This window comes from Rana temporaria, chromosome 2 (assembly GCF_905171775.1).
Source record: "Rana temporaria chromosome 2, aRanTem1.1, whole genome shotgun sequence".
In the NCBI taxonomy this organism is placed as follows: Eukaryota; Metazoa; Chordata; class Amphibia; order Anura; family Ranidae; genus Rana; species Rana temporaria.
In genome coordinates, this window is record NC_053490.1 from 372,512,913 (window position 1) to 372,536,787 (window position 23,875).

At 46.0% G+C, this 23,875-nt stretch overlaps 1 protein-coding gene across 1 annotated transcript in view; it reads left to right on the forward strand.

The window, feature by feature from the left end:
- The first annotated feature begins 19,085 nt into the window (after nucleotides 1-19,085).
- Nucleotides 19,086-23,875, forward strand: part of SMIM29 (small integral membrane protein 29) — a 48,766-nt gene continuing 43,976 nt past the window's right edge. Inside the window, exon 1 of the mRNA XM_040337804.1 lies at nucleotides 19,086-19,150. The gene's annotated coding sequence lies outside the window, so the exon portion shown is untranslated. The remainder of the gene's footprint in view (nucleotides 19,151-23,875) is intronic.

Sequence of the window (23,875 nt, forward strand, 5' to 3'; positions counted from 1 at the left end):
TATTTTGGGGACAGGCCAGCCAGTTCTCCAGATGGTGGGTAAATTATAATGAATTGTTCAAATTAGGGGTCGGTCGGGTGGGCCTGGGGGGGGGGGGGCATCTATATGCCTCCAGCAAACCTCTCCACATACGGCACCCTCACCTGTCCCACCTCAAGTCGAGATGTCTGCATAATGGTGGCAAAAAAGTGCCAACCCCCTGAGGAGGTCGGGCTGCCCCATAGTAGTAAACCCTCGACCCCGTCAGGCTAGCCGGCTCGCCCTCGCCTTAGTCATTACCTGGTGTGCCAACAAGTGAGACGCCTTTGGTCGGGCGACCAGCGTAAATTGAGACAGAGGTAAGAAAGAATGGTAAGATCAGATAAGGAAAGAAAGAGAGGAGAATTAACTGGAACATACCTGGAATCTCACGTCCAGCCCCACCCCTGTGCTGTGGTCCGCTGTCAGAGTGCTACATGCTGGGTGGCTAGAAAAGAGAAGTCCCATCCCACCCCCACACTAGCTGCCAAGGTATATTAAGTTACTCTATTTTGGGTTTCTGTTCCCCCTCGTGAACCTCGAGTTCGACGCTTAAGGGTTGGTTCTGCCAGCTCCAGCAGGGCCACGTCTAAGCTAGAGGGCCCGTGTCCTGGGTCTGAGACATATGTTGTCCAGGCCAACCAGGTGCTGGCGAAGCGATCACGGGTGCCTCTGCAGGTGGCAATCCAGTCCTCTGCTTCCCTTATTTCACTAACCTTAGGTCACCATTCCACTCTGCCTGGGATTTATGGGCGTTTCCAATATCTAGGAAGTAACCGCTTAGCTGCGTTCAGTAAATGGGGCAGTATACTTCTTCTGTACTGACTTACTGGCATGGGAGGAATGTGTAGCAGGAAGTGAACCAGGGAGAGACGGATGTCCAGGCCTTAAATTTCCTTAATCTGGGACTTAATGTCTTCCCAGTAAGGTCTAATCACTGGACAGTCCCACCAAATGTTCAGGAGCCTACTCCTATGACCACAACTCCGCCAGCACCGGTCCATCATGTATGGCTAGATTGTTGCTAGGTCTGCTGGTACCCGGTACCAGCGTTACCATATTTTATCATTTGTTTCCTGGGTTTTGGAGTCAATTGAGCTGGATCGGGTGAGTTGGTAGAGACGGGACAATTGGCTGGGGTAAAAACCGCCCCCAAATCTTTCTCCCAGGCCCTGATATATGTTGGCTTTGGCGTAGAGACAGTAGAGGTAAGCAAACGGTAAAGGTCAGAGATCATCTGTGGGATTGGTTCCTCTGCTATAAAGAGGCTGTCACGATCAGGCGCCAGGCTCGAAAACCAGTAGCTATAGCAGTTACGGGACAGGTATACAGGCAGTCACTTCTGGTTGGTAACGAGTAGTTGCAGGTTGGGATCAGGCAGTAGAGTAGTCAAGGTACAAGCCAAGGGTCAATCACGAGTGGTAATGAAATACAGATGGCAGCAGGGAAGTCAAATAGCAAAGCACTGGCTGAGAAAGCACAATAACCTGGCAAAGAGGAAGTGCAGAGACAAGGCTTTTATAGGAAGTTCATGGGAGGAGCAAGGAGTTCAAGGTTCAACAGCAATCAAGACACAAGGCGGAGTTGTCCAATGGATCAGATAGGATTTGTCCAATAGATCAGGCAGGGAGCTGTCCAGCATCCCAGATAGCTCAGTGGGAAGCATCAGAAGAGGTCCCAGGTTCAAGCCCATGTCCTGACAGTACTCCCCTCCTCTCTGGACGACTTAGGGCTTGGTTTGTGAGGAAACCTCTGGTGGAATTCTCTTGTTAATCTAGGGCAGGGATATGCAATTAGCGGACCTCCAGCTGTTGCAAAACTACAAGTCCCATCATGCCTCTGCCACTGGGTGTCATGCTTGTGGCTGTCAGAGTCTTGCTATGCCTCATGGGACTTGTAGTTCTGCAACAGCTGGAGGTCCGCTAATTGCATATCCCTGATCTAGGGGCATGAACGTTCTCCTCAGGCTCCCAAGAATTTTCTTCTGGCCCATATCCTTCCCATTGGACCAGATATTGTAGCTTGTTTCTAAAGATCCTGGAATTTTTTCCACCACAAATTCGACTTCACCCTGTAACAGGTGGAGGAGGTCTTCCAGGAAAGGGATTTTCATTAAATGGTTTAAGTAGCGAGATGTGAAAAACAGGATAATTTTCATACTATCAGGAAGTTTTAAGCGAAAGGTAACCGGATTGATTTGAGCAGAAATCTTGCAGGGTCTCACAAACTTCTGGAGCTTTTAGCTGTGGATTTTCTAGTTTTCTATCGCAGCTAAAAGCACACAATGCTTTCCTTTGGCCCCATTCACACACAGCGTTTAGCTGCGATTTTGTCACATGCGGTTTGGTGCGAATAGAAAAAATTGAATTGAATGCGTCCAGGTGCAATTTAGCGCAGCTATATGCACTTAACCACAGGTAATCGCAGTCTTTTGTGTCAACTGCGGATAGCAGCATGAGAAAAAAAGAACAGGAAGCACATCATAATCAAAAAAATTAAAATGGGTTGCTATGGGAATGACTACATGCAGCGAAACGCGGCCGCATGTAACCGCACGTAATCGCAATGTAAAAATGCAGCTAATCGCAGTGCTTGGAGCCTTGAATTTCACAGAACATTTACATGCTTTTAACTGCGGCAAAACAGCCGTCCGTGTGAAAGGCGCCTTAGACTGGGAATGAAAAGCTGAAGACAGATTAATGGTTACACCTAAGGCTGAGCAAAAGTTTTTCCAAAATTTTGAAGTAAACTGTACTCCTCTGTCAGACACCACATCGTCAGGGATTCCATGTAGTTTAAATACTTCTCGAAGCATTAACTCAGCAGTTTGTTCAGCTGAAGTTACCCCTTAACAGGTATAAAATGAGCCATCTTAGTGCGACGGTCAACAACAACAAAGATAGTGGTAATTTCTCTTGAGGGAGGTAAATCTACCACAAAGTCCTGTTGCTCTTTAAAATCTATATTTAAGATTTAATATCTCAAAGATATGATAGGGGTTACATAAGAGTTCTTTTGACCAGAAGTAAAAGCGTTTAACATAATAACATTTCTTAGAGAATAGTTAAAGTCTAATCTAACACACAGAAACTATCTATAGTCTTAAACAAGCAGGAAATAGTAGGTTAAAAATACAAATATTTACATGGAGGAATACAGAGCATAGTCCTCTAAAACAAGTACAAGGATGTGTAGTTACATGTAAGACAGACCTTTACCATAGTTACCCTTCAGACCCATCCTTCAGGCTATCCTTCCATAACAAGAGAGCCTTTCCTACCCTCCCTGCCATGTATATCCCTGGCTGCTGATGTCCCATTGGTTGGCCTAGCTTGGATCATGATTTGAGGGCTTACTGCCTAAGTCAGTCCCCTTTCATGCAAATCCTGGTGTCTCTTCTGGGCAGGAGATTTAATAAATTTTCCCAGGAAGTTAGGTATTGATTTACAGGTGGGGCTCCCTTCCTTGCATATCCCAGCATGGGATCCATTCAAGGGAACAGGGGGAAAACAATGGAATTGTCTCTCCAAGCTTGGGCTCCACAATGTCTGCTTTTTATGCATGCTAATTGAAATATATTCCTAAATACAATATTTTACAGCTATTAATGGAGATTTCACATAAAACCGTAAGGCAACAGTCCATAGAAATTGAGCCCCATGGTCTTGATGGAACAGGGAGTGGCTGGAGCAACCCCAAATGAGAAGCTTGGGGAGTTTTACTTTGTGTACAGGTCAGGCATGAGGCCACATAGTGTTTGACATCTTTCTTATAGCTGGGCTACCAAAAGGAACGTGACAAGAGCTCTTCTGTTTTGGAAATCCCAAAATGCCCAGCAAGTTTTGAGTCATGAACCAACCTGAGGGCTTAAATCCGAGCAGATTCAGGCACATAGAGACTATGTTCATGAGTCCAAAAGCCATTCTTGTACATAAGGTTAATATCCGTAGGCAAATTATTGAGAAGAGGGTAATTTTCATACCCCTCCTTTAGAATATTTATGAATGTCTTGAAACCCATGGCCCCTCTGAAATTCTTTTGAGGCAGGATAGTACATTTAGGGTTGTCTTCCTGGCATGGTTCAGTAAACATCCTTGATAATGCATCGGCCTTATCATTCCTTGACCCAGGTCGATACGAGATGATAAAATTAAACCTGGAAAAGAACGGTGACCAACGTGCTTGTCTAGAAGACATCCTCTTGGCAGAACAAATGAATTCTAGATTTTTATCAGTGAGAACAGTTACTGGATGTTTAGCCCCTTCCAGCAGATGCCTCCATTCAGGTAAGGCTTCCTTAATTGCCAGTAACTCTTTATTTCCGATGTCATAATTTCTTTCGGCTGATGACATTAAGCGAGAGTTAAGCAGAGTCTGAGGCATCCACTTCCACAATAAATGGAACTTCAGAATCGGGATGTACCAATATTGGTGCAGAAGTGAAAAGAGTCTTTAGCTTAATAAAAGCAGTCCGTGCCTCAGTTGACCACACAAAGGGCATCCCTTTCTTTGTCAGCTGTGTAATTGCTGCTATCACTTTAGAGAAGTTGCTTATGAATTTTCTGTAGAAGTTGGCAAAACCAACAAATCTTTGTATATCTTTAACATTACTAGGGGCAGGCCAATCCACCACTGCTTTGATCGTCTCATGATCCATGCCAAGAACTGCATCTGAGTTCATTCAAACTCGCATTTCTCCAATTTAATATAAAGTTGGTTCTTCCTTAGCCTTTTAAAGACAGTACAAACATGTTTGCGATGTTCCTCCAGGTTATTAGAAAAGATCAGAATATCATCTAGATAAGCAATCACAAACTGGTCCAATAGGTCTCGAAAAGCATCATTGATGAAGTGTTGGAAAGTGGCAGGGGCGTTGCAGAGGCCAAAAGGCATAACCAGGAACTCAAAAAGGCCCTATCTGGTTCTGTTTTTTTCCATTCGTCTCCTTGACGCATGCAGATGAGGTTATTTGCCCCCCGTAAGCCTAGTTTTGTGAAGACTTTGGCAGAGCGGAGTCTTTCCAACATTTCAGAGATTAAAGGAAGTGGATAGCGGTTTTTATTAGTGATTTTATTCAGGTCACGGTAGGCAATGCATGGACGCAAGGTGGAATCCTTCTTTGCAACAAAGAACAGGGCTTCCCCTGCAGGAGACGTTGAGGGTCTAATGAAGCCCTTCTCTAAGTTCTCATCAATCCATTCCCTGAGAACTTTTAATTCAGGTTCTGAAAGATTGAAAAGGTGACCAAAAGGTATGTCAGCCCCTGGTAGCAGTTCAATGGGACAATCATATGGGCGATGAAGAGGTAACTGATCGGCATTCTTCTTATCACAGACATCATGGAACTCATGATATTGTGGAGGCAGGTTGTCATATGACTGCGTAGTAACAACATCCGCCTGTGATTCCTTCACCGGCAAAGAACTTGTTTGACAAGGTTCTCTACAGAATTCCTCGCAATAAGGGGATGTAACGTTTATAATCCTTGCTTCCCAGTTGAAATTTGGGTGATGTAATCAGCTGAAAACTGATGGTCTCATGATGATAAGCCTCAAATTGCAGTACCAAAGGGACTGTCTCATGGGTAACAGGTCCTGAAGTTAAGGGTGAACCATCGACCGGATATTATTACTGTGGGCAAATTCTATGTCCATAAAGTTACCCCCAGCCCCAGAGTCCAGCATAGGAGAGCAAGGAATTTCAAAAACGTCAGAGATAAGTTTAATAGGGATGATAAAATGAGATAGCACAGAATTTACTTTATTCTCTTCATGAATCAATGTGGAGATTGACTGGGTAATAGAGTTTATTTGTTCAGGCAAAAATCACATCAGTCACCGCAATTGTTCTTCTAACCTTGTTTGGACAGTTAACTGCGTAATGCCCAGAGTCCCCACAATATAAACACAGGTTTTCTGAATGTCTTCTCTCTTAATTGCACCAACCTGCATAGGTTCAGCTGTGTCAGAATCTGAAGAAACTCTTGGATCCTTCTGAATAAATTGGCTAGCAGAGAAACGCATGACACCATTACTTCCAAACATTCCCAGCCTCTCCTTCCTCCTTTGTGTAAGTCTTTCATCAATTCAAATACATAGTTGGATGAAGGCCTCAAGATCATTAGGAGTCTCCACTCTGGCAAGCTCATCTTTTTAACTGTTCAGAAGCCCTTGGCGGTACTGACTTTTGCGCTGCTGGGTTCCAAGTGGTAGCTGTGATACAATGTCTGAATTCAGCTGTGTACTCAGCAACAGAACGTTTACCCTGCCGTAAACTATGCAACTTTGCTTCAGCAGTAGCACAGCAATTAGGATCAGGGCTGTGGAGTCGGTAGATAAATGTTCCGACTCCGACTCCTCAGTTTTATGTACTTCCGACTCCGACTCCCCGACTCCTCTGTATTAATATGCGAATGTATTTTATACATTCCTTGAGGGAAAGAAACGCAACCTACCACAGGACTACTGGCTGGGAAGCCAACAGTCTACTGTATTGCACAGTTTAAGCAAAAGACAAACACAATGAAAACAAAGTTTTTTATTCTAAAACATGATTTTCCTAGGAGAATCCCATAGTCATGTTTAAAGTTTAAGCTAACAATCGGAGTTTACAAGTTTTTATAGCCTTAGCTAAATGACAGCAGTTTTTCCAATGGTTTACAGCTTCAGTCTTGAACTATTGGCCCTCCATTCCCTTCACTTATACAAGTGTCTCACTCTCTAGTCCTGCAAAAAACATATTTATTTAATCCCTTATCAGTGAGAGGCTAGGTTACACATGGACGCTGCGTTCCCTGTAAAAGCAGAACACAACACTATGGAAAGTATAAGTATTGCAGCTCCTAATTGTGCGTTGCGTGCCATATAGTGAAGCACATGAAAAGCATGCTTCTTCACGGTCACTTAACGTGTTTGTTTTGCGGTTACGTGAGGCACTGCATGCATTGGTCTTTATTCTTACAGTAGAGAAGTCATTAATTATAACTTTTTGTGAATTGGGACATTTAAACTTGCCTTTTTTTTTTTAATTCCAATCTAAATTTAGTAGGAGTCGGAGTCGGAGTCGGTGCATTGTTTGCCGACTCCGACTCCAGGTACCCAAAATTTCCCCCGACTCCGACTCCTCGACTCCGACTCCACAGCCCTGATTAGGATCATCAAAAACCTGATTCATCGCAGCCTCAAAAGTCTGGAAATTATTCAGTCTTGTTCAATATAAGGGAAGGCCCATGCTAGACCTTCCCCAGTCAGGTTTATAACAAACATTACTTTCTGTTTTTCAGAAAAGAATGCAGTGGGTCACATTTGGAAATATACGCGACACTGGTTAAGAAAACCTCTGTAATGTTGGCGATCTCCATTAAACTTGGGTGGGTGAGGCATATGTGCATTAGCATCCTCTCGGGAATGTTGGTCCAGCAATTGTTTTTGCAGAGCACGGATCTCTTCATGTTGCCCTTTCACCACACTTTCCAGTTCGGAAAATCTTTCTTGGTAGGTGACACCAAACTCCTGTAGCTCCGCAATTTGCTGCCGGAAAAGAGCCACAGCATTTGCTATAGTGGCCTCCATGTTTTAGGCCAGGTTATTCTGTCGCGATCAGGCGTCGGGCTTGAAAACCAGTAGCTATAGCAGTTGCGGGACAGGTATACAGGCAGTCACTTCTGGCAGATGACACAGGCTCACCTGAGGTGTGGAGTCCAAGTACTAGCTGGTGTTCACCAGAGCTCCTGATGGTGGAGGTGGATTTAGCTGCATGCTAGTACCAGGTCACAGTCCTCAGGTTTGCCCCACCAGGGTTTGAGCAAGCCGGGTCCAGTAGCGGATGAGCAGATAAGGGTTAAACAGCAGCGTGGTCAGTAAGCAAGCCAAAAGGACAGTAACGAGTAGTTGCAGGTTGGGATCAGGCAGTAGAGCAATCAAGGAACAAGCCAAGGGTCAATCAAGTGGTAGCGAAATACAGATGGCAGCAGGAAAGTCAAATAACAAGGCACTGGCTGAGAAGGCACAATAACCTGGCAAAGAGAAAGTGCAGAGACAAGGCTTTTATAGGAAGTTCATGGGAGGAGCAAGGAGTTCAAGGTTCAACAGCAATCAAGACACAAGGCAGAGTTGTCCAATGGGTCAGATAGGATTTGTCCAATAGATCAGGCAGGGAGCTGTCCAGCATCCCAGATAGCTCAGTGGGAAGCATCAGCACCAGACACAGAAAAGGTCCCAGGTTCAAGCCCAGGTCCTGACAGAGGCGTCCAAAGGGTGTAAGGGTAGAGACATCACGTATGGAACTTCCGTGCGCCTCAAAGAAATGGTGAAGTTGCCTATATTGCCAAAAGTCCATAGGGAAATTCCCATTCTGGTCTCAGAGGGACCCTAAGGGTATTAACTTATCATCCTGCAGAAGTTTACCAGAGCTGGCACCATTATCTTCCACCCAGGGGGTAAAAAAGCCCATCTGTTCTCCAGATGGGAACCACAGAAAGCCCCCCAGTGGGGACACAGAGGGAGCCAGGGCTAATTTAGTGTTGAGGTGGTCCCAAGAACCTGAGTCGCCAGTGGAGAAGTAAAATCTGACAGCCCTCTGTGCTCCTGGGCCAGCCATGGGGCATAGGACAGGTTTCTGCCCGCCATGTATTTCTCTAGGGAGACCAAGAGTTTGGCATTAGTGTGGAAGTGCCAGTTGATTATCCTCTGAAGGACAATAGCCCTATAATACGTTTGAATGTCTAGGAGGCCAAGGCCCCCTGTTTTGCTTAGGTGCATTTCTCGGTCTCCGATTATGCCAGATAAAGTTCGTTATCATGCTGGACATTTGGCTAAAAAAGCCTTAGGCAGGGACACGGGTACCATCTGCATGTAGAACAGTATTCATGGGAGGATATTTATCTTTACAATGGTGAGTCTCCCCATCCAAGTGAAGGCTGTCTTAGTCCAATTAGCCAAGTCTTTTTTCATGGTTTCTAGTAAGGGGGGGAGGTTAGCTGCATATAGGGTGTCAAATCTGTCTGTCAACCATATACCTAGATATTTTAGGGACGACTTAGCCCAGGTGAATGGAAAGGCTGTTTGTAACCTGTCAGTCAGCAAGGGCAAAAGCTGGATGGGGAGTATCTCTGATTTTGTGTAGTTGATTTTAAAGTTGGAGAGCGTCCCAAAATGTTGGAGTTCTCGCATCAGATTCGGCAGGGAGATCAGGGGTTCCGTGAGGTAGAATAGAACATCATCGGCATACGCCGAAAGCTTGTACTCCGTATGACCCACCGTCAATCCTTTGATGTCGGTGTTCGCCCGTACAGTGCGTAGGAACAGTCAGAGTACCAGGACGAAAAGAATAGGCAAAAGAGGGCACCCCTGTCTCGTGCTGTTTCCGATCAAGAATCTGGGGAAGAGGAGTCCATTGACCTCGACTTCGGCACTCGAATCCGAGAGCTGCTGACTTTTAATATTAGAACACTTACTGTACCTTTCCTGGAATCCAGCGATGTATAACATCTCATACTTAACTGCTCTGTGCAGTGGTTTTGCACAGAGCAGCTCTGATCCTCTTCTTTTTGGGTCCCCGCCTGTGCTCCTGGGTCCTCCACCTCGAGCAGTGCCATCCTGGGGGGTACCGCTGCATGCTTGTTTCCAAGCTGCTGCTCTATGCGTCCATAGGACTCTCTCCTCATTGGCTCACTGGCTGTGATTGACAGCAGCGGGAGCCAATGGTCTCCCGCTGCTGTCTTAGCCAATGAGGAGGGAGAGTTCCCATACAGCTGAGGCTACCGTGAACATTGCTGGATCGGAGGGGGCTCAAGTAAGGATGGAGGGGGGCGGGGCTGGGTTGTTGCACACAAGCCACTGCAGAAATGTGTGAACCAGCTCCATATAGAGCAAGTCACAATCTCCTGCTATGCAAATTGGATGCGAGGAAAACCTGCATACAATTCACAATAGTGTGAACTCAGCCTAAAAGTAAGCAGCTGCAGCATTTGTAGCTGACTTTTAATTTTTCATCCGGGGGGGGGGGGGGGGCGACGACCTCCGCTTTAAGACATATTTTAGAGCAGCGTTCGAAGGCATGAAAAATGTGTCAGACCTCCATTCAGCATAATTTATTCCAGCACACGTGCTAATGTGTCTAAAGTAACGCACATTTATGCATAACATTTGTTCTGGTTGCTAGTGTAGCGTCCCCTCACTTCCAGTATGGGCACTACGCTAAAGTTAGTGGGGAATGGGAGAGTTATTCTTGCTCCCATTCACAATTTGTCAAATTGTGGGCTGCTGTCATTCCAAAAATGTCCTGTAGGTCAGCCTGCGTTCCAGGGGTGTTGTTTCCACCCCTGGGCGACAGGTGGCGCTAGAGGGGTTCTGGCAGAGCAATTTTCCCCAGCAGCCAATTAGAGCAGTTTCCCTTGCGGAGCATGCTTGGGGAGAGTATATCTGTGACAGACGCCATCTTTCTTGGTTCTTCCCGCGGGTTCCAGGTGCGGCATCCACCTTTAGGGTGCGCGCATCCAAGCCATGACTAAGCACTAACTGTGTGCGAAACGCACGGGCTGTCCCCTTATGTGACTGTATTTTTGGATTTGCATGTCCAGTTTTTATTAATAAAGACTACTTCTTCAAGTTCCTTCGGAGTGCGGCTGTCCATCCATTTCCATTGTTTCCATGTTTGCCTAGTGCATTGCCAGCACCTTGGACTCCTGGGAGGTTCCCTTAAATTGTCTGCTAAAGATCCACCTTTCTACTTAGATCGTTTTTTTTTTTTCGTTTTTTAGGGTATGGCGAAGCGGGCAAATATTTATTGTGGCTTTTCCCTTTTTTTTTTTTAAAAGGAAAAGAAAAAGGGACAAGGGGGGAACAAAGGAGGGAAAGAAAGGAAAGAAGTAAAGAAGAGCACCTTGGGGAGTTTTTCTTATATAACCAGTATCTTATTCTTAGATGTCTATGTTTCCCGTGGTGTCTCCCGTGGTGTTCCCCCTCAGCATATAGAATTTTGATTGTTGCTCAGGTTTTGGACCTTCTTTTTTCCCTTTTCCTCGTTTTTTTTTGGTGTTCCCAGACACAAATCGGGCAAAGGTTAAAGGTTCATATATTTTATGATTGTACCATTTTTTTTTTTTTTGGATCTCTCTTGAGACAAGACAAGAGAGAATAATAGGGTGGCTAATCATAGGATATGGTAGATAAAACGTTCTGTATAAAATCTTTGAACGTGGGTGGAATGAGGGACTCTATTAAGAGAACGACTATCCTAGATATGCTGGGGGCGAGAGGAGCAGGCCTGCTCTGCCTGCAGGAGACGCACTTAACCGCAAAAACAGCCGCACAGTTGTGCGGTCCCAAATTCCAGTCCACTTACCACTCTTACCACTCATCCTATTCTAGGGGAGTGAGTATACTGGTGGGGAGAGGATTGGTATTCTCCTGTAGAGAGAGCAGGATAGACGATCAGGGAAGGTTTATATTTTTATTCTGCTCAATTGAAAATAAATTATTTGTGATAGCCAGTGTTTATATCCCCCCCCCCATTTAAATTTGAAGTTCTACACAAATTGATTGAGTTTACATTGGATAAACCAGGGATACCGATACTTATTATAGGAGATTTTAATGAAGCCTTAGATAGGACCCAGGACAGGTTCCCGCCGGGAAACAGACCTAAAATAAAAGGAGAGGATCGATTAGCTCTATTTCTGGATGAAGTTGGATTATGCGATATTTGGCGTACGCACTATCCGCAGGAACGCCAATATTCCTGTTTTTCGAAGACTCACCACACTTTATCCAGAATAGACATGGCGTTGGGTAACGACGAGGCAGTAACACAAGTAACAAATATAGAATATGGCCCAAGAGGAATCTCCGATCACTCACCGATCGAGTTGACAATAAAAGCTAGGGGTAAATGGTACCCCAGTGAATGGAAAATTAGCCCTCACTGGCTCGAGCTAATGAGTGAACACAGTATGGTGATGTCTGCTCTCAAAGAATTTCTACAGATAAATGTGGGAACTGCATCAGTGGGGGTGGTATGGGACACCCTAAAAGCTCACCTCCGAGGTCTCCTGATTCAAAAGATAGCAGGGATTAAGAGGAAGAATAGGGAGGGGAGAGAGCGAGATAAGGAAGCAGTTGCTACAGGCAGAGAAGAGATACATTGAAGCCCCAACCTCGCACAGTTTAAAAGAGTGGTTAGAAAAACAACAGATATATAAAATGACTACATTAAAAAGAACAGAGGGAAAACGAATATTCCAGAGACAGAACCAGTTTGGAGAGGGAGAGCGAGTGGGGCGCCTATTATCTCTGCTTATTAGAACTAATTCCCCCCCCTCCACTGTTACAGCAGTCAAGTTAGCAAGCGGGGAAACTTCCACCGATAAAACTGTGATATTAAACACCTTTAGAGAATTCTACGTATCCCTTTATAGCTCCAAGAGGAGGGAGAGGACCGAAGGACCGGGAAATTTTCTCCTGGGAATGTCCGTCCCGACCCTGTCGGAGGAAGATAAAATTGATATGGAGGCGCCAATCACTCTAGGTGAACTAAAACAGGCAGTGGCGGGGATGTCAACTCAAGTCACCTGGCCCAGACGGGTTGCCCTTAGAGATCTGTAAAAGATATGGGGATATTCTGTTACCAGAACTCCTCAAGACATTAAATTGGGCATTGATTCATGGAACACTCCCCACCTCTATGATAGAAGCCACCATTATTGTCTTACATAAGGAGGGGAAGGATCCAACTGAGGCCTCATCGTATCGTCCCATCTCACTCCTATGTACTGACGCCAAGATCTTGGCTAAATTATTAGCAACTCGGCTAAACCGAAATATCCAAGCGCTCATACATCCTGACCAATCTGGCTTCATCCCTAATAGGTCAACCAGTATTAATATCAGGAGACTGTTCCTGAATATGCAAATTCCAACAGAGGGGGTGGGTTCCAGAGCTGTTTTAGCCCTGGATGCCGCCAAGGCTTTTGACAGTCTGGAATGGGACTACCTCTGGAAGGTCCTAGAGAAATTCGGGTTTGGCCCCAGGTTTATTAGTTGGGTGAAGCTGTTATATAACCAGCCAAGAGCAAAAATTAAAATCAAAAACGAATTTTCCGAAACCTTCCAACTAGAGAGAGGAACTCGACAAGGCTGTCCCCTTTCCCCCCTTCTGTTCGCGCTGGAGATGGAACCATTGGCCATCAAAATCAGAAAATCAGAAGATATACTGGATTTCCGTAGACTAACCATAGAGGATAAGATCGCACTGTTTGCGGACGATGTCCTGTTTTTTCTGGGAGACACCGAAACCTCGTTAAAAAATGTAATCAAAACGGTGGGCGAGTTTGGGCTATGTTCTGGGCTGGTCATTAATTGGGAAAAGTCAGCACTACTGCCAATTGATCCCCTTGGTGTCCAGATACCCCACGGAATTCCTCAGTTAAAAGTAGTAGCTATGATGAAATACCTCGGGATATGGATCACGAGGGACATCAATAGCTTTGTCTCAAATAACTTAATTCCCCTCTTGTCCAAATGGGAACATAAAAGAGACATCTGGTGTAAACTACCACTATCCATAGCGGGGCGATGTAATTTAATAAAGATGCTATGGCTGCCCCAGCTACTCTATATCCTCCATAACTCCCCAGTCTGGATAGACCAAAAATGGTTCAAAAGGATAGAATCCATTTTTAGAGATTTAATCTGGAAGAAGGGACAAGCCAGGATTTGTCTCCAGACCATGCAGTTACCAGCTAAAGAGGGGGGAATGGCAGTTCCTCACCCGAAAACATACTTCCTAGCTTCGCAGTTACAACATCTTGCGAATTGCGGATTGGAGGGAGACGGGAATCCCGGTACATTGATGCTAATAGGGGCACCACATAGGACAATAATGGAGGCACTCGTGGCTGGTTCGTTTATTCATAAATGTCCAACTATAAAACTTATCCTTAAAGTATGGCAAACAACAAAAACACTGATGGGCTATAAGGGAATAACAACGTTTGCCCCTCTCTGGTGCAACCAAAACTTAAGGGAATTAAAAGATATTGAGAGATGCAAGGAATGGGAGAGACAAGGGATAAACCGCTTAAACCAATTGTATGATGGAGAACATATGAAATCATTTGCAGACTTGCGACAGGAATTCAATATAGCAAACAAAACATTTTACAGATACCTCCAGATCCGGCACGGCATCCAAGCCCAGTTTGGGTCACAACCCATTGTATGGTCCTCAGCTCCTACCCTCCTGAAAATAACCTCTTCAAAAACAACTAAAGGCCTGATCTCCGAACTGTATTCCAGAATAGGAGCTAAAACAATAAGTAGGGCAGGCCCCAGTAAGAGCAGGATAGGGTGGGAGAGAGACTTAGGGCAAATGTCCACGGAACAGTGGAGCGCGATCTTGAGGAGGGGGGTATTGGTCTCGATCTCTCCATCTCAGAAAGTATCACACTTGTTCCTCTTGCATAGAGTATACTATACCCCCAGGAGAATGTTCAATCTCGGGTGGAGAAGTACTGACGAATGTCCAAGGTGCAGAGCGACAGGCAGCCTCATCCACATGAAGTGGAAATGCCCTAAGCTATTCAGATACTGGGAGGAGGTGATAGACATAATAAATAAAACTTTTAAAACTAATTTGGAAGCTGAGTCCAAGGCATGCCTATTAGGCAGTATTGAGGAGGATAGAGTGCCTGTCGGTGCCCTTGAGGTAGTGCTGAGATGCCTCTTCCAGGCAAGGAAGCTAATTGCGTGGAGGTGGCAGGCCCAGACTCCACCCACTGTCAAATCTTGGGTTGAAACCATTAACACAATGATCTGGAGCGAGAGAGTGACACTTACTAGACAGGGCAACTATAGAAAATTTGTGAGGATGTGGAAACCTTGGCTAGACATAACGGGATGCTCTATATAAGAAGAGGAAGTCTTTCAAATTTAATAAATACTTTAACCCGCTATTGGACATCCCTTTATGGGGAGGATTAATTTAATGAAGCAAATTAACCTAAAAAAACGGTCCAAGGTGTGATGGGAGGGCGGATGGGTGGGCGAGGGTTGGAGGGGCGGTGGGGGGGATGGTGGACATAAGGGAAGACAATTTGGAATTTAAGAGGCTTTTTTCACTTAATTATAATGATACAGAGATAGGGGGAGGGGAAAAATGTATGCTTGTGTATGTACTATGTTAAGTCTATGCAACTTGGCGCACTACTTTTTGTACTTTACATATGCAAACAACAATAAAAAATGTTATAATTAAAAAAAAAAAAAAAAGATCCACCTGGAGCGGTGATTCCTTTTCCCCTATTTGATGTTGATATTGGCCGTGTTGGCCTGGAAATAAAGCATTGGGAAACCTCTATCCATTGTCTGGACATTCACTCAATACCAGTGTTGCCAACCCCCCGAAGTGAAATTTACTGGCAGAAAGACAAAATTTACGAACGGCACCAATTTTTTACTGGCAAAAAAGCATGACATTTACTGGCAAATCCACATTTTTTACTGGCACTGCAAAAAAGTACCTAAAATTACTGTTTTCAATGCTAAACAGTGCAAATATCAATATTTGAACCATAAACACATATCTAATGCTATTATCAATGTGTTTAAGTTAAACAAAAGTAAAAAAACATATTTCTCAATTTACATGAAGGTCAGCGTACTATAACCCAGCCAGCACAGAGTTCCCCCTTACATCAGAGTCTGCAGGATGCCCCCTTACAGTGCAAGGGAACTCTTATGTAAAGGGGAACGCTGCAGATCATGATGTAGGGGGAACTCTGATGTGGGGGAGGGGCTCTGGTAAATAGAGACCACCTTCCTTACACTAAGGTAAGGGAGGGTTACTAGTATAGGGGAGAACCTTTATATCAGTGCCCCCTAACATTATTGTATTCACTCCCCTCCTTAGATCAGTGCCCCCCCCCCCCCTCAGACTGGCCTGGCGGCACTGTCACTGACCTCCTCTCAGGTGCACCGTGCGGGGCTCAGTCAGACGGCTCCAGCTTGGCGGCTCTGATCTCCTCTCCATAGTCCACACGTCTGATTCTTCCCGTAACCCCCATCCCGGCACTCCCCCACTCTTGACTACTTTCTAGGATCCCCTCAGAGACTGCAGACATGATAAAAGACAGGAGATGGTCAGAGACTGCGGACATGACACAGGAGAGGGACAGAGGCTGCGGACATGACACAGGAGGGGGACAGAGGCTGCGGACATGACACAGGAGGGGGACAGAGGCTGCGGACATGACACAGGAGGGGGATAGAGGCTGCGGACATGACACAGGAGGGGGACAGAGGCTGCGGACATGACACAGGAGGGGGATAGAGGCTGCGGACATGACACAGGAGGGGGACAGAGGCTGCGGACATGACACAGGAGGGGGATAGAGGCTGCGGACATGACACAGGAGGGGGACAGAGGCTATCGTTGTGCCTTGTGTGTGTTTTTTATATATATATATATATATATATATATAAATATGATGACGGGGGATTACCCCAGATTGTTAATAAATATATATTATATTTTTACATCTCGCTGCTCACCTGTCAGTATAGAGATTGAACTCTACCTGGTCACAGGGGGTCCTGTCCTATCACACTGTGTGTGTGTGTGTGATGATACCTATACAATATAATGTCTGATGATGACAGAGGATTACCCCCCGCACACTGATGACACCATTTTATATTAAATCATATCTAGTGATGACAGGGTATTGCCCCCAAATAAGGCCACATTCACACTTAAAGCGGGGGTTCACCCTATCGACGGGAAAATTTTTTTTTTTTTTTCTTTTACCTTAAAATCAGGCATTGTAGCGCGAGCTACAGTATGCCTGTCCCGTTTTTTTTAGCCCCATACTCACCTTGTAGTCGTCCATCGAAGATACCGGGGAATGGGCGTGCCTATGGAGACGGAGGATGATTGACGGCCGGCTCTGGCGCGTCACGCTTCTCCGGAAATAGCCGAAATAGGCTTGGTTATGAAATCCTGACAGGACGTTCCAGAACGTCCTGCAGGATTTCATGCCGCGCGCGCCCGTGGGGGCGCGCATCGCGGCGATCGGTGATGCGGGGTGTCAGTCTGACACCCTGCATCTCCGATCTCAGTAAAGAGCCTCCGGCGGAGACTCTTTACCACGTGATCAGCCGTGTCCAATCACGGCTGATCACGATGTAAACAGGAAGAGCCGTTGATGGCTCTTCCTCACTCGCGTCTGACAGACACGAGTAGAGGAGAGCCGATCGGCGGCTCTCCTGACAGGGGGGGTTCGCGCTGATTGTTTATCAGCGCAGCCCCCCCTCGGATCGCCACATGGACCACCAGGGATGCCTGCAAAAAAAAAAAAAAAAAAGCATTCAAAAAAAGATGCCAATCAGTGCCCACAAATGGGCACTGACTGGCAACCTGGCAAAATCAGTGCTGCCCCACAGTGTCCATCAGTGCCACCCCAGTGTCCATCAGTGCCACCCCACAGTGTCCATCAGTGCCCATCCATGCCCAGTGCCCACCTATCAGTGCCCATCTGTGCCACCCATAAGTATCCATCAGTGCCACCCATAAGTGCCGCCCATGAGTGCCCATCTGTGCCGCCTATGAGTGCCCAGTGCCGCCCATGAGTGCCCATCAGTGCCGCCTATGTGTGCCCATCAGTGTCGCCTATGTGTGCCCATCAGTGCCGCCTATGAGTGCCCATCAGTGTCGCATACCAGCGCCGCCAATCAGTGCCACCTTATCTGTGCCCGTCAGTACTACCTCATCGATGTCCATCAGTGCCATCTCATCGGTGCCCATTAGTGCCGCCATATCAGTGCCCGTAATTGAAAGAGAAAACGTATTTACAAAAAAATTAACAGAAAAAAATAAAAACATTTTTTTTTCCAAATTTTCAGTCTTTTTTTAGTTGTTGCGCAAAAAATAAAAATCGCAGAGGTGATCAAATACCACCAAAAGAAAGCTCTATTTGTGGGGAAAAAAGGACGCCAATTTTGTTTGGGTACAGTGTAGCATGACCGCGCAATTGCCATTCAAAGTGCGACAGTGCTGAACGCTGAAAATTGGCTTGGGCGGGAAGCTGCGTAAGTGCCTGGTATGGAAGTGGTTAAAACAAAATGACACGTTGTGCAGTTGTAAATGAAGCCTAGCTCTTTGTATGATCGTTGCTTTATTTTTAGGAGCACCTATCCCACCACACTGAGCTCTGCTCTGCTCCTCTCACACATGCCCCTCGAGTGCACTGACCGCCATAGTGTGACCCGAGTGCCGATCTATTACGTTACTGCGCATTCGCCGCCCGGCCGAACGCATACGAGCTTTCCCGAACCCGGCCGACTTCGGAACGGCGCATGCGCAGTTACATGGTCGGCTCGCAGCCATCTTTTTTACGGGCACTCGATGCCAATAACGAACTTTAACGGACAGCCCGAAAAAGGGTTACATTTACGGGCTGTCCGTTAATATACGGATGGTTGGCAACACAGCTCAATACTCTGTTCTCCAACTGCACCCCTAGACAACACTAAGGTAATTCAATACGCCGATCTCAACAACAAATCAGCGGCTCCTGCGGGGGTAGCGCTACACTAGAATAAATGAATGTTCTAGCCAGTAGAATGAGTTCACGCTCCTACACATCTGAACACAATGTACGCATAAAAACGTGGCATCAAGGACAATTTGTCTGCCAATTTCCAGCAGCATATATGAAGACTTTTTTCATACACCTGTGTGCATGAGGCCTAAATCGAGAAATGTCAGCTACGCTGAACCTCCCCCCTCATCTTTCCATCTCCCTTTTTCTGATTGTCTCCGCTCTGAATTCCCCTGAAGTGCTGATAGAATTACATTTTCTAGGGAAGCTCTTAACCAGCAAAAATACAGCATGAGAAGCCAATATGAATTGAAGAGACAGTGAGGATGGATAGATACTGTGCTCTCCGCCATTCCTCTCAGCACAGGAAGGTGAGAGAGGACCATACTGCCGAGCAGCTGCAACGCACCCACCACACGCGCCCATTGACTGACTGAGACTCAATATACGCCCCGCTCCGCCCCCTAGCCGCTTATTGGTTGGAGCTGGCTGCTATTCTCTTCCGGGTACGGAGAGTGAAGGGAGCGCTCCAGCTGGGTAAGAGAGCTCATAGCGGTGTGTTGTGTTGTCATTAGAAGGTGTGTGAGTCCGGGGTCTGGTTATTGCCCTGTCCCCTATCCTCGGACCGGAAGTCAGGGTGCTGTCAGTGTGTATGTTCTTTCTGCTGTATGAGTTTGTTTCTTAGGTTTAGAAGGCTGACCTCTGTCCTTTGTGTACAAGGGAAGGGGAAGTAGGCGCTTTGTAGCTCAGCTCTGAGGGTAATATAGAGGTGTGCAGTTCATTATAGAGGTCAGGGTGCATGCTTCATAAAGAAAACAACATTTATATGTTTAAGACTGGCCATACACTATACAATCTTATTAGATCTGCTCTCAACTATGTTGAATAAGGGTCTGCCTGATTGCGCACAGGTACGATTAGGTAGGTCCTCTACATTACATCGTTTTGGTAACTAAAGATTATAGTATGGTCAGATTGTAACATGTATGGTGCATTAAACAGTAAATCTATGGACCATATTTGAAATCATTCCATGTGTGTCCACTTTTAGGCTTTGCCATCCACTATACTGTCTGATTGTACAATCGCCTTTAGCTCTACCATCAACTATGTAAAATACGGGTCTGTGTGTTTTGGATAGAAATTGGTTGGATTGTAAAAGTTTGTCCTCCCATATTACATCACTTATGGCCCAGTACACATGATCTGAAAATTGGATGACAGATCGTCCGACTTTTTTCGCTTTTTAGTCGCAAGTAGAAATTCAATAGGTTACTAAAGTCACGAAAATTCTCCTACGACAGAAAAAAAATAAATCGGAAGTGATGTCATTCATGTATTGTTTTTTCGGACGACAACTATACTGACTAAATGAAAATCATACGATCTAGTATCGTACAAGGTACATTTTCATGCTTGTCAGATCAAATAATATTGGATGAATTGTCGTGATTGGCTTTCGAAAGCTCTGTACTAACGATCCATTTATCATACGATTTCTTCCTCGGACAACGTTTTTCGTACGATTTTTGGCCATTAGGTAAATGAAATTGTGCTACTAGATTGTGGTATGTATGGCAGCCCTAACAATGCTACCTTTCTGCTCTTTCCCCCCCTGGTACTGGATTAGTCCTGGAACAGAATATATATATATATATATATATATATATATATATATATATATATGTTTCTATGGTCCTGCTTAGCTAGTAGAAGGTACTTTTTAATCACCAAATATATTTCAGCAGCCAAGATCTGTTTGTACTTCTGACACGCATACATGATTATATTTTGAGCTTTACTGCTTGATTTAAATCTTTACCAATATCAGAAAACAGCGAGAATGGGGTTGTAAAGGTACAATTTTTTTATTTTTTTCCCTAAATGGCTTCCTTTACCTTAGTGCAGTCCTCCTTCACTTACCTCATCCTTCCATTTTGCTTTTAAATGTCCTTATTTCTTCTGAGAAATCCTCACTTCCTGTTCTTCTGTCTGTAACTACACACAGTAATGCAAGGCTTTCTCCCTGGTGTGGAGTGTTGTGCTCGCCCCCTCCCCTGGAATACAGTAGAGTCAGGACGCTCTCTACGTTGCAGATAGAGAAAGGAGCTGTGTGTTGGTGGGCATCCTGACTCTCCTGTAGTCCAAGGGAGGGGGCGAGCACAACACTCCACACCAGGGAGAAAGCCTCACATTACTGTGTGGAGTTACAGACAGAAGAACAGGAAGTGAGGATTTCTCAGAAGAAATACGGACATTTAAAAGAAAAATGGAAGGATGAGGTAAGTGAAGGAGGACTGCACTAAGGTAAAGGAAGCTATTTAGGAAAAAAAAATACATTTACAACCCCTTTAAGTAGATCTAAAGTCACACTTTATTTTATTTATTCCTCATTGGGGGGGGGGGGGGGGGGGGAGAATTTACTTCCTGTCCTGTAGCCAAAACAGGAAGTGAGAGGAAATCCTTCAACAGTGAAGGAATCCCTAGTTGTCACCAGAACTAGTGCCCTCATTGGACTATTAATGTTCTGGTGCCAATGTCAAATTTTGAGTTCATCTTTTACTTTTTTTGATAACGGTAAACCTAACAAATCAAGAAGGTGACTTTCCCTAATGGCGGCACGTGCAGCGATGAAAACCTCACAGGTGTCCTAATCCCTCTCCACTCTATCCAAAACTAAAAAGTAAAACAAAAAAAGCCAGTTTTTCCCTGTGAAATAAGTTGAGGTTGCCGGTGACTTGACGTTAAGGTTCCCCTATCGAGATGGTTCCTGTAAAGACTGCGCAGGCGCAATCCTTGCCGACGGAAATCTCCGAACCTCGGCCGGCATCCAGGCTCATTCCTTAACATCCCTGTGGATTAGAGGATGTTAAAAAAGAGCCAGGAGGCCGAGGGAGCGGAGCGAGGCCGACTGGCCACTTTCCTCAAATTCCACATCGCCCTGGATGCCGGCCGAGGTTCGGAGATTTCTGTCGGCAAGGATTGCGCCTGCGCACTCCTTTATACAGGAACCATCTCGATAGCCGGAACCATATTGTCAGATCACCGGTACTGGATGACAGGTACAGGCATGTCAAACACAAGGAACAGTTAGCTATTCAAATATGTGTGTGCCGTAATGGAGCTCGCGGTCACACATCTGTACTATAATAATGGGAACACGTAAATATATTCTAAGGCAGCTCAGTCAGGAGACAATAATCCACCACTGTATTTTTGGCTGCAGAAGGGAACACCCAAAACAAAGCCACACAAAGAAGTTTGCCCGCATGTTTCAGTTCCTCTTCCAATCAAAGATTTAAAGCCCAACTCTAGGGAAATAAAAAAAGATGCCTCCTTGCAGTGAGGCTGCACCATTCTGAAGGGTTAAATGCTATTTTAAAGCGGTAGTTCACCCTCACTGACTTGATTTTACCATCGAGACAGGCATTGTAGCGCGAGCTACAGTATGCCTGTCCCGATTTTTTTAACCCCGGACTCACCTTGTAATCGTACATTATAGATTTCGGCTCCCGCAGGGAATGGGCGTGCCTATGGAGAGGGAGGATGATTGACGGCCGGCCCTGGCACGTCACTCTCCCCGAAGACAGCCGGAGTAGGTCTCGGCTCTTCACGGCGCCTGCGCACAGGCTATGCGCAGGCGCCGTGAAGAGCCAAGCCTATTTCGGCTATTTCCGGAGAAGCGTGACGCGCCAGAGCCGGCCGTCAATCATCCTCCGTCTCCATAGGCACGCCCATTCCCCGGTATCTTCGATGTACGAGTACAAGGTGTGTACGGGGGTAAAAAAATCGGGACAGGCATACTGTAGCTCGCGCTACAATGCCTGATTTTATGGTAAAAGAAAAAAATATATATTTTTTTGCGTTCATAGGGTGAACCCCCGCTTTAAGTCTCCCAGTACACAGCGCTCTCTAAGGCTCGGTTGACACTGGGTGTCGATGCGGCTCCCAGCAGGGGTCCTTTGCGTCCTGGTTCACCACTTTCAGGTCCGCTTTCAGCCTAGGGTGACCACGTGTCCCGGATTGTCCGGGATAGTCCCGCAATTTGCAGGTCTGTCCCGGCACATTAATTCCAGGACAATACAGTGTCCCGGAATGAAACTGACACAGTCACCCCCCTGGCCAATCTGATGCTCCCAAAAAAGGCTGCCACATCCCTGCTTTACTCACTAATAGTACTTGTCCTGGCCGGGAATGCCTGGAGGAGCACAGTCCCGCCCCCTGCTTGTGATTGGACAAATCATAAATCCCGCCTCTTGTGTCCAATCACTGTGCTGTGATTCGTTACAGCACAAGCTGATTTTTGGGAAGGGAGGGTGTCCCTAAATGGTAGTTTGGAAATGTGGTCACCCTATTTCAGCCTGAATTGTGGGCTGAAACGGACCAAAAGATACACAGAGCTCCTGTGCAAATTTGTACCGGAGCCACATCGGAGATAGAGAACGGGAATCTTGCATCCAATTCGCAATAGTGTGAACCCTGCCTTATACTCAGGTAGAGGACTGGTCTTTGGCGTCCTCGCTTCCAAAGCAGGGCTGTGGGCTCTGCATCAGTCTTGATGACATCAGGGGCATCTAGGCATTGGGGCATATGGTGAAAGAGGCTCAGGAGACTGGTTTTACAGGGCAGAGAATAAGGTAAACAAGCATGTAACTAGGGTTGTCCCGATACCACTTTTTTAGGACCGAGTACAAGTACCGATACTTTTTTTATGTACTCGCCGATTCCCGAATACCGATACTTTTTTTAAAATGTCCCCCCACATATATGCAGCCATGTCCCCCCACATATATGCAGCCATGTCCCCCCACATATATGCAGCCATGTCCCCCCACATATATGCAGCCATGTCCCCAAACATATGCAGCCATGTCCCCCATACCTAATGATGATGCAGCCGCCGCCGCGTTAATCACCATGCGGTCAACATTACAGGCAGCTTGAATAGCTGTTTTCCCTGCCACGCCGTGTAAAGGACACTCCCCCTTGCTTGGGATTGGACAGATCCGTCCAAGGGGGAGTGTCTATACACGGCGCGGCGGGCAAAACAGCTATTCAAACTAAAGGTGCCTGTAATGTTCCTCGCATGGTGATTAACGCGGCAGCGGCGGATTTGTGATATACGGCGGGGGGGTCAAGTATTCTATTTAGGCATCGGGGGTATTTGCGGGAGTACAAGTACTGCCGCAAATACTCGGTATCGGTCCCGATACCGATACTGGTATCGGTATCGGGACAACCCTACATGTAACCCTTGCAGTG